This window comes from Neodiprion fabricii, chromosome 5 (genome assembly GCF_021155785.1).
Source record: "Neodiprion fabricii isolate iyNeoFabr1 chromosome 5, iyNeoFabr1.1, whole genome shotgun sequence".
In the NCBI taxonomy this organism is placed as follows: Eukaryota; Metazoa; Arthropoda; class Insecta; order Hymenoptera; family Diprionidae; genus Neodiprion; species Neodiprion fabricii.
Window position 1 is genome coordinate 16,017,427 of NC_060243.1, and position 11,902 is coordinate 16,029,328.

The 11,902-nt window shown below is 39.5% G+C and overlaps 1 long non-coding RNA gene across 1 annotated transcript; it reads right to left on the reverse strand.

The window, feature by feature from the left end:
• Positions 1 to 5,045: 5,045 nt before the first annotated feature.
• Positions 5,046 to 6,710, reverse strand: LOC124182159. Its single transcript, XR_006870705.1, has 3 exons — positions 6,585 to 6,710; positions 6,420 to 6,474; positions 5,046 to 5,194 (listed from the first exon to the last, which is right to left on the reverse strand). It is a non-coding gene; the product is annotated as an uncharacterized LOC124182159 (long non-coding RNA).
• Between the last annotated feature and the right edge of the window lie 5,192 nt (positions 6,711 to 11,902).

The window sequence follows — 11,902 nt, forward strand, 5'->3', positions numbered from 1 at the left end:
ATTAATTCCAGAGGGGTGTTTTTCTTCGTTTTCGAGTTAAAAATCATTAAAGGTGTCGATGCGCATGAAATTGCGGCGCGCCGAGTCTCTACGTAATGGCGGGCGGCCGGTTGCCGTCCACCGCTACCCCGCGGTGGCGTCGCAGCGTTATTTTAGAATCATTTTCACGATGTAGGACATGATTGGAGAATCTGAAAAAAATACTGTACCTTCACAAGGCCTGCTCAAAGCGATAAGTGAAGTTTCAAGAATGTGTTTTTATTTTGAAATAAGTAGCAAGTTATGTAATTATTATCATTTATGTGCACTCTCATGGTGTGTAACCGTTATTTTGAATCTCTGTAATAAAAAAACGGTGAAAAACACATTCTTGAAACTTCACTTATCGCTTTGAGCAGGCCTTGTGAAGGTACAGTATTTTTTTCAGATTCTCCAATCATGTCCTACATCGTGAAAATGATTCTAAAATAACGCTGCGACGCCACCGCGGGGCAGCGGTGGACGGCAACCGGCCGCCCGCCATTACGTAGAGACTCGGCGCGCCGCAATTTCATGCGCATCGACACCTTTGATGATTTTTAACTCGAAAACGAAGAAAAACACCCCTCTGGAATTAATTCACAGGTTGTAGTACAGTTCAAGGAACATGTCAGAATTTAAAAAAAATTTTTTGACCGTATCAGTCACTGTTTTAAAAATCTTTGAAAAATTCATTGTTAAATAAACAATTGATAACAACTTTTTTTTAACATTTCGTATTTTTTTTTAAATTCTATGGAGCTTTCCGCGTAATTTGAAAAAAAAAAATATATTGTATCTAATTTTTTGCCAAAGTTATGAATTTTTGAAAAAAATGGGAGTCTAATTTGTTATTGTCAATAAAAAATTGAATTTTGCATTATGAGATCCGCGCTTTGGCACAAAAATCTAACTCCCCCTACACAATCCACATGCCAAATTAAAAAAATATCTGAGAGATGACTGATCCGGTTGACGCGGAATAGCCCATTAGTGTTTACACTTTGTCGATTATAAGGAATATTCTCATCACTTATTGTGACTACCTAAGTACCCAAGGTAAAATTACAATGTATCTGGCAGAATTTTCCATCCAAAGTAAATACGGCGCGTACGTATTAGGCCACTAAAATAGGCGCGGTTTGTTTTTAGAAATAAACTTGACGTAATTCTGGGGTAATCATACATGCATACATTACCTACAAAACAGCCACCTACAAAACTGTCATCAAATCAGATACTACTGCCAAGTATAATTTATTTAGAAACTAATTATAATTTTAATATATTATAACTAATGATGACAAAAAAAAAATTGAAATCAAAATTGAAATTGTAAATAAATATTTTTTTTTGATAAAAAAAAAAAAAAAATTAGAGTACGTGGTACTTGGCGGGTCCATGTTTATATTGCCATTACAACATTGATATAGCTCGACTTGTATTTTCTTGTGCTTGTTTTAAAAAGGCCCGCCAAGTACCACTAAAAAAAAAAAAGAAAAAAAATGACAAGACGAAAGTATTCCTGATCTGATATTTCCTAATTATCGTTATGCGGCAAATTTGGGCATTCTTCGATCCGCCGTCTCCTGGGACCTAGTCCTTTTGGTCACTGATTATATTTGTGGTCATTATAATTTATTGTTAAATTTTTTTTCTCGTGTCCGTGCATTTCCAAATTTTTTTACGCGTAGAATTGCTGCGAGCCAACAAAACGACGGAGAAATGGTTCGAGAAGTAATGACTTCGGCGGACGAGGTAACAGAAGATGTTGCTCCGTTCAATGAGGCCGTACTTGCTGACGAATTTCAGGATACCGATTTGTTTTGCTCGGAGACAATACCTGAATCTCCAATATAGTCCGCGAGAAACGACGACGAGACGACTAAATTCAACACCGCGGAAGATTTCGTGAGTATCCAGCCTGCGACCGAAAATAATGTTGTCGAAGACATAAATTCACATTTACGTGTAGTCGGTAATTTCAAGGCCGAACCAAGTCCCCCATTGCAGTTGACTGGGAGAAGAATCGTAGACATTAGGCATATTTTAGATGGTATTACAAATATTGGTCGTCACTCCCCTTTTAGTTGTACTTTTGCAGACATGTGTTCAATAGCCGAAAGCCGGACAGGATTCATTACCACCATCACCTTCAAATGTAGTATGTGTAATTTAGTCAAATCAATAACGTCAGAGAATTCTAGTTCAGGCTTCTTAAGCGTCAATGCAGCTATAGTATCCGGTGTAGTGTCCACAGGTGGTGGTTTTTCTCAACTCGCAGAGATTAGTGCATCGGTAGATATGCCATGTATGGCTAAAGAGACTTGGAATAAATATCATAGGATAGCTAGCGATATGTATCACGACATTTCACGGGAGCAAATGCTAGAGGCAGGTAGGGAAGAAGCTACGTTGCGTTGGCCCGTGAGGTGGGTGACGTTGACGAGGACGGGTACCCTTGCATAGCGATTGTCGCCGATGGGTCTTGGGCAAAAATATCGTATATGACAAAATATGACTCTCTATCAGGTGTAGCAGTAATAGTGGGATTCAAAACCAACAAAGTTTTATTCATTGGGGTAAGAAATAAATATTGTTCAACGTGTGATAGGAAGCGAGGTGATACCGAGTCATATGTAGGCGAACACAAGTGTGCAAAAAATTGGACGGGTTCTAGTACCGCGATGGAGTCAGACATTATCGTCGAGGGTTTTAAGTGTATCGTAGAAATGCACGGTATTAAATACAATAAATTAATTGGGGATGGGGATAGTAGTGTTCACCCGGAACTCATCGATGCGCTTCCGTATGGACCGGGAGTACTTGTCAAAAAAATTGAATGCCGCAACCATGTTCTCCGCGTCTATGGAACTGGACTTCGGGATCTGTGTACCAACCGCAAGGTTGGTACTGTGATCCTACGTAATAATTTGCGCAAAAACTTGAAGTGACTACGATATGCCGTAACTTCCGCAATTCGCTACAGGAAAGGGCAAGTTGATCAGCCACTTTACGTTCGAGTCGAGGGTTTGCGCAAAGATATTAAAAACGGTCCGAACCATGTTTTCGGGGAACATGAATCATGTGCGGAGAGGGGTTACTTCTGTGACGATAACCCCAAACCAGGGGAAGTTAATCTGGTCGAGGAAATGAAATTGACTGGTGTCTTCCAAGAGATTCAATCGGCAACGTATCGACTCATTGAGCATGCATCGAGCCTCATATGAGAGCCATATCAAGCTGGAACCGCCACATTCGAAAATCGAAAAATTTCCTATGGAATAATTAAGGGCTAATTAGAGGCTAATTAAATGCTCTATTTTCGAATTAAATGCTCCGCGTTTTTTAAAAGAAACCTGTGGCGGTGCCAGCTTGACATAAACCTGGAACCGCCACATCGGAAAAAAAAAGAAAACAGGTGAAATTTCGGAAAAGTGTTAGGGTCATAATTAAAGGCTAATTAAAGGCTCTTGGAATTGCTCATCTTTAAATTAATTGCTCGGTGTTTTTTAAAAAAAACCTGTGGCGGTGCCAGCTCGATATAAACCAGACTTGAAAAAAAGACGGGAAAGAGGTCAAATTTCGAAAAAGTGTGAGGATCATAATTAAAGGCTAATTAAAGGCTCCCGGAAAACCACCCGCTCGAATTAAGTGCTCCACCCCCGGGGGTGGAAACCACCAAAAAACTCGAAAAATCGGTATAACTCTCGGACGCAACAACTTACAGAGTTCGTACGCACGTCAAAATGACTCCAGAATTAAAGGCTCCCGGAAAACCACCCGCTCGAATTAAGTGCTCCACCCCCGGGGGTGGAAACCACCAAAAAACTCGAAAAATCGGTGTAACTCTCGGACGCAACAACTTACAGAGTTCGTACGCACGTCAAAATGACTCCAGAATTAAAGGCTCCCGGAAAACCACCCGCTCGAATTAAGTGCTCCACCCCCGGGGGTGGAAACCACCAAAAAACTAGAAAAATCGGTGTTACTCTTGGACGGATTAAGTTAGATGGTCTTCGGAGGCGTTACATTAATCTCTCAATCATAGGCTCTCCGCTGCACAGTCCAAAAGTTTGTGTTTCAGAAAATCCATACAAGTTGACGTCATCCATTCTAATATTCAGATTTCGGTCACTTCAAAACAACGCATTATTGAATTGTCTCTGATAACAGAAGAATTTTCAACAACACAAGCCCTACAAAAATCAGCAGAGAAATTTGAGTGAATTTCAGGGTACACAAAATTCTCAAGTGTTCAGTTGATCTCATGTTCTGTCAACGATCAAACCGATCATTCTGTACTGTTAGTAGTACAAAAGAATTGAAGTTTCACGGGACTGTTTTGCAGTAAAGTTCACTACTTCGTCGCTATCAGGAATCATGATACCCCGTTTCAATCCATGATTCCCGAGACTATTTTAAATAGAGTAATTTCTGGTTTTGCCCGTAACTTCGTGCTGGTGTATAAATGTGGAGTGCTATTGGATCAGGTGTCAACATTGTTGAAAATTGTTCTTCGCTCACAACTTTGCTGCGATAATGTGTTCTGCTCGTATAAGCCATTCACCGTCATCCAAAACATATTTCACTCTACGTTGACTTGGTTCATTTCCGACGTTATCGCCCCTGATCCATTGAATTGAATCCACCCATAAATCAGAATCGTAAGTCAGTGATAATTAATAATAAAAATATCAATAATAAAATATGAATTAATCATGATCACAAAAATGCAGGCGAACAGAGGGTATTTCGACAATTAGCAAAAAAAGCTTGTCAATGCGCAAACGCTTCGAGTAAATTCATTCAATTGACCTGTGTTAAATTCCATTATGTATCAAAAACTCATCAATTTTATTCGCCCGTAATTGGTTATAAGTACACATTGTTAATATTAAATCTCATCGGTAGGCAAAAATCATTTTTACTCAACAAAATAGCTATTGGTACTCACAGCATGTATGATTTCAGTAGAATGTGGATTGTGTGTAGCCGATCGTGATGTTTGCCATCATGGCATCGCACATCTCGGGAAATATTTCAATTGTAAGAGTTTTTGAAATAATCAAAACTGCCATTTTTAACTTTTCTTCTGTGTTGGGAACATCAATCGACAATATATCGACATATTTGCATTCACATCATGTGCTGTAAAGCTATGTAAGCCCTCATCCTGAAACCATACTCCGTTTTTTCGTACCTCACCAAAGGTAAACATGAGCCGTTTGCATTCGCGGCACATTAAACCACTTAAAACTTTATAATACCCAAAATACTGGAAAAATATCTTCTTGTTTCTTGAGGTCTTAACTATAAGTCACATTCATAATAATATCGAATAATCAATTTTACAACTATTTTGAATGTACAGCTAGATAGTATAAAAAAAGTAAATTTTTTTACTTCCAACCAAGTTGAGAACTTCCATTTCAGCACGAAAATACGTCTTTCAAAATTTTAGCTCTCAATCTTGACATTAAGAGGTTGCGCATCGCACTTTTCCATTTTTCATAAGGATTACATGGGAGAAAATTGTTTGTGGCTCATTCTGATTTTCATCACTAGCTAACGATGCGCCGTACAAAAAATTCATAGACATATTTTTGTACAGAATGGAACATAAGAAACTTGGAAAAATATCATCTTCCGCCTGGATTCCACGACACGCTTGTCGTCCACCCGCATAAGTGGTGGAATTTTGCGAATTTTACCAGTATATCTGAGTCTCGATTCTTACGGTAAAAGATCTATTACAACTATCCGCCAGAGTTTGAATTTATTCACTGAGTAAACGTATAACATGGAAAAAACAGCTTCACGATGGTCTTCCAATCATTCAGAACACCAACAATCGTCTTTAAGGCAGGTAGAGATGCAGCGTTCTAACCTCGTCGCTCATGTGCCGCATGCCCAACGCAGTTTCACAGTCCTGGACGACCGTCGTTGTATCTTATAGGTGAAACACTATTCTTTTCGTGTTTGTTATTATGAAAAAAAGCATCGCAATTAATTTCATCCTTGATAATACAAATTTTTTTAGATTTTTTTACGCCTGCTTATATGGGTGAAAGACGAGTTCAGTCGTGAAATTCAGGCGGAAAACGATATTTTGTGAAATTCTTATATTCCAATCAATGTGTAAGAACACTTGCGCTTATGCGTCTATGAATTTTTTTTGTTGATTTTTAATCGTCAATGAAGCTCTCCCGTAAGCCCTCGTCACGGTGGTGCGTTGGAGAATGTTCATATTACTATTATACGTTACACGGATGATTCATTAAATAAATTGATGTTGCCAAAATGACCCGGCTATCATTGACTCCCAGGCCATAAAAAAAATTGACAGCTTCTGAAGATTTGAAATTTGGAGTAGGAGTTTTCTTGTATAACGCACTCACTTTCTCAAGCCTGTAGCACAATTTAGACCATTGTGTCTATCTTTCTAGATAGCGTCTGAAAAGAGAAGAAAGGGCTAAGTTCCTGTGATGGTGACGTCGGTGGCGGTGACGAGTAATGTTTATAGTGTGGAGAGAGGTACATAAAAAATAATCTCCATCACTCACCTGCAATCCACACAAGTGAAATCAATAACTGCAAAAACAACGCTTCATTTGCGCTGGGATGACGTTCGTTGGTGACGATGCTGAAATCAAAGTACAAGACACAAAAATTGTAACGAATTCACGCGACACGAGCACTTTCACGCACTGAAAATCCTGGTTCCTGTTTCATCCACCTGCTACGTTGATTCGTAAAGTTCGTGTCTCAATCACACTCTTGTGGGTGGACTGTGAAGCATTTGATTTGTAGGGGCAGTGTATCAAGAGTCGTTGACTGAAGAGTGATTTCGACGCCTCTAGAAACCCTGTAACTTGTTCCGTCCAAGCGTGACACGGATTTTTCTAGTTTTTTGGTGGTTTCCACCCCTCGGGGGTGGAGCACTTAATTCGAGCGGGTGGTTTTCCGGGAGCCTTTAATTCTGGAGTCATTTTGACGTGCGTACGAACTCTGTAAGTTGTTGCGTCCGAGAGTCGAACCGATTTTTCGAGTTTTTTGGTGGTTTCCACCCCCGGGGGTGGAGCACTTAATTCGAGCGGGTGGTTTTCCGGGAGCCTTTAATTAGCCTTTAATTATGACCCTCACACTTTTTCGAAATTTGACCTCGTTCCCGTTTTTTTTCAAGTCTGGTTTATATCGAGCTGGCACCGCCACAGGTTTTTTTTAAAAAACACCGAGCAATTAATTTAAAGATGAGCAATTCCAAGAGCCTTTAATTAGCCTTTAATTATGACCCTAACACTTTTCCGAAATTTCACCTGTTTTCCGTTTTTTTTCGGTGTGGCGGTTTCAGGTTTATGTCAAGCTGGCACCGCCACAGGTTTCTTTTAAAAAACGCGGAGCATTTAATTCGAAAATAGAGCATTTAATTAGCCTCTAATTAGCCCTTAATTATTCCATAGGAAATTTTTCGATTCTCGAATGTGGCGGTTCCAGCTTGATATGGCTGCATCTCTATGTGTTTGGCTGTGTGATCTAGCCAGAAATATCTTTCATGATCCAGTCGATGTGTATCGTACTTGTCTATTTCGGGTAGAGTGGTGTCATATATCAGGTGTGTGCATTTTCTGTGATATGTGTATAGTTGGACGGGAGTTTCTTGTTTGCTGCATGTTTTTTCCAGTGCATTAGTATTGGTACGTTATTATGGTCTTGTATAATTCCGTCTCTGTCGTGTAATATGAAGGCCTGTGGTTGTATGTAGCCGGTGGATGCTGTAATGGCTGTGATTATTGGGTCGGGGCGGCTGAATGCATTTATTATTTCGTTATCTGAGTGTGTTATGTTGGCAAAGTAATCTCGTGTCAGTTTTAGTATGAAATTGTCGATTCTTGTGATTTCTGCTTCTTTATATATAATTTGGTTTTCAACTCTGTGTTGATAGAGGGATTCAGGGGATCTGTGTATAAATAGTGCTGTTCGAAGGCAGTTTCTCTCAAAAAGTCTTAGCTTTTCGGATTGGGCGGCTCCTAAATTCCATAGAACTGGGGCCGCATATGTCAGGATGGGGCGAATAAGGACCTGATAGACGATTATTTTTGTTTTCGGTGTTATGTGTTTATTGTGTAATAATCTGCCAAGCGAATGATATCTTGCCTTGGCTTTTTGGATTTGTACCTTTTGATGTTTAGTGCCTCTCATCAGATTGTCAATGTTAACATCTGAGTATTTGACAAGGTTTTTGGTTGGGATTTGTACGGGATCTCTGGTTTCCGGGTTGTGTGTGGTTATAACGAATTCGTGTATTTTTTATTTATTTGTTTTTGAAAGATAGTTACATACCCTTCTGAAGAGTATGGACTCGCATTTCGCTGGGTTGAATCTTAGGTTCCATATGGCATAGAGGTTATTAACTTTATTAACTAATGTTTGTAATTTTTCCTGTATTTCGGAGATTTTTTCACCTGCAGCGTATATAATAAGATCGTCGGCGTAGAATGTGTGCTATTGTTATTGTTGAGTTGGAAGGAGTTCAGAATATCGGGTGTGTATATGTTGAAAAGTAACGGGGAGGTGACAGTGCCTTGTTGTAGTCCGTTTGTTATGTTGAAGAATTTAGTTGAGGTGTTTTTCCCATTCCAGATATTGAATTTTCTGTCATGTACCATGTCCCATATTACATTTCGTAAATGTAGTGGGAATTCTCTTTTTAGCAGTTTATATGCGAGTCCTACTGGCCAGACGAAGTCGAATGCTTTTTCAAGATCAATTAGGGTTGCACCGACTAATTTTCCTGTGGGGAGGTATGAGTTTACATCTGAGAATAGTTTGTTGATTGCGTGAGTTGTAGAGTGGTTGTTTCGGAATCCGAACTGCTTGGTTGGTATGATATTTTGGTCTGCACAGTGTTGTAAGATAGGTTTCAGTATGGTTATTGCAAAGACTTTGCTAACTGCTGGTGTGAGGCTAATCGGTCGGTAGCTCGCTGGGTCGTGTGGGTTTTTTTGTTTTTTTAGTATTAAATAGATTTTTGATGTTTTCCAGGCTGTGGGGAAGTATTGATAGTTTAATGCGTTGTTGAAGATGACTGTGAAGTCTTTAACTATTTTTGTTGGTATGTGTTTTAGTACGATAGGGGGTATGTTGTCCGGACCAGAGGAGGATTTGTTTGGGAGTTTTTTTTGTATTTTTTGTACTTGTGTAGTATTGGTGAAGTAATCTTGGTTTTGCATCGGGCAGTGGGCCTTGTTGGTGGCGCTGAACGTAGTCAGGGTTTGCGAAATGTGTCTGTATGTTTCGAATTCTGTTTTAAATTCGTTGATTTTTGCGTCTATTAGTCGTGTATTATTATTAAGGTATCTTGGAGAATTTATTGTTTCATAGTGCGCTCCGAGCACGTTAAGTACATCCTGTGGGTTGGCTATTATGTGTTTGTTGTTGTCTGTAGGTACATTGTTTAAATTGATGTCGGCTCTTTGTATAATGTTATTATTAGTATGTATGCGCATTGGTTGAATTATGTTGGGTATCTTTGGGCGGAAAATGTTGTTTATAATTGGGAAGAATTTGTCTGGGTTCCGATGGTCTATGTTTTTGTATATTTTTGTCCAGTGTTTTTCTATGCTAATTCTGAATTGCTCTTGTAAGAGTTGTTTTGTGTTTTTGAATAGTGATTTGAGTGTTCTCGTTAGGGGGGATATTCCTTGGAGGTTAGTGCGATTGTTTTTCTGTAGGGCTGTGAGGAGTTTTCCTTTATGTTTTTGGAGTTTCCTGATGTTTCGGTTTAAGTAGATGTTTGTGTTGTTGATTGGTTTGTATCTTGGGACGTGTGTGATGATTGCGTCGTTTATGTGTTTTGTGATGTTATCAATGTAATGTTCTACCTCTGCTATTGTTAGGTTGTTATTGTCGGGTGGGGATATTGCGTAAGAGTTGTTTAGTTCGTTTCGGAATTTGGTCCAATCGGTATTTTTAAAGAGGAATTTGTGGGGCATTTGCGCAGCCTCTTTTGACGTTATGGGAGTGTCGAGTTCTATTCGCATTAATAGTGCTTTGTGGTCACTGTCGTATTGTAGGGTTTGTAGTTTTTGGTTGACCAGGTTGTCGAATTTGATTGAGCTGTCGGATATACAGAGGTCTATGGTGGTTTGGGCGGGTATGAAGGTATATGTTGTGGGGGCGATGATTTTTGTTCTGAGAAATAGTGAGTTGTCGGTCACCCAGTTGCGGAGGTATCTGCCTCTAACGATGGTTATCCGGTCTCCATAGTCTGTGTGTCTGGCATTAAGATCTCCTGCTATTATATATTTGTTTTTGTGATTGTGAAGTTTTAGCAGTCTGAAAATGTCGTTGAGCTCTCTGATAAAGATTTCTTTGGTATTGCAGATATTGGTTGCATATACTAATGATGAATAGCTCTATGCTATATTTAATATTATCGTTATTTTTTGTATTGAGTTTAATAATCGTGTATTCTATTATCGTGTTGTTTATGGGAGTGGGATAATATATGCGGGTTATGTCGAGTGTTTTTTTGTATATGATGGCTGTACCTCCTCCTTTCCGCTGTGGTGGTTTGTCATTCCTGATAATATTATATTCGGGGAACAATATTCTGTGTGTGTGGTTAAGGTTAGTTTCGGAGATAAGTGCTATGTCAATATTATTGTTCGTAATAAAATTATGTAAATTATACCTTCCTTGATGTGCTCTGATAGATTGCACGTTAATAGCAGTAATTGTTAGGTGTTTCGTGTTTTGATTTGGTGTGTTTGGTGTCTGGTCGGGTGTAGCGTTGGGTGTTGGGCATGTATCCATTGTTGTCTGTTGCTATTCGATGCCTAGATGTTCGTATAGGTTGTTAATTCTGTGACTATTGAAGTCAATTTTTGAGCTGAAGTTGCTGATGGCGATCGTCATTGCTGTGATAATATCCGTTTGTGCTGTTTGTTTCTGGTTAGTTGTATTATTGGCTCGGATTATCTTGATAATGAATTTGTAGTACGGACATCCTTTATAGCTGGATGGGTGTCCTGTGCTGCTGCAGTTTGCACAGCGTAGTTTTTGTTTGTCAGTTTCGGTTGTAATAGTGCATTCTCCGGGTGCATGGTTATCGCTGCGTTTTACGCATCTGTATGGCATGTGGCAGTTTATGTTGGCGTGTCCCAGGCGCTGGCAGTTCTGTATTGATGTATTGCACTTCGCTTGAGGTGTTCCGACCGGATTTTCTGATGCGCTGGGAATTTAATATTTTTAATGTGCGTGAGTTCGCTGTCGTGTGTCAGATGTACGATATATATTTTTCTTTGTTGGTTTCCATTGTTTGTTTTGAGTTGTGTGACTCTGTAGATTTTTGTGTTCGGTAGATTTAATTCTTTCAGTTCCTCTAGTATATCGTCTTTGTTGTAGTCTCCGGCTATTCCTTTGAGTACGATGGATTTGGTCTTAGCGACTTTGGTGTGTACGTAAAGTATTCGACCTTTGCGGCTTTTAGAGCTGTTGTTACTTGCGTGTGCGTGTTGATTGTGTCAGTTTGGACGGTTGCGTCGTTGGTATCTGTGGCTCTGATGAAGAACTTTTCTTTTTGGAGATTGGCTTTAATGAGTAGCGAGATTGTCTCTCGGATACTTCTTATATTCATTAATTCGATGGGGGGAGCTTTTGAGTTAGCTTGTGTTTGGGTGAGCTGCTGGCTTGTCGTTTTTTTTGTGTTGTCTGGGGTTTCGTGTCGATTGTGATTGGCGATTTCCATGTGTTCATTATCGAGCAGTGACTCGTAGCTTTGGTTAAAGGTATCAGTGTTTCGTTATGATTCGTGTGTTGTTTTTTACTTGTATTTTTGGGCGTTGTTCATCCGCTGTATTGTGGGTGCGACTCTGCATTC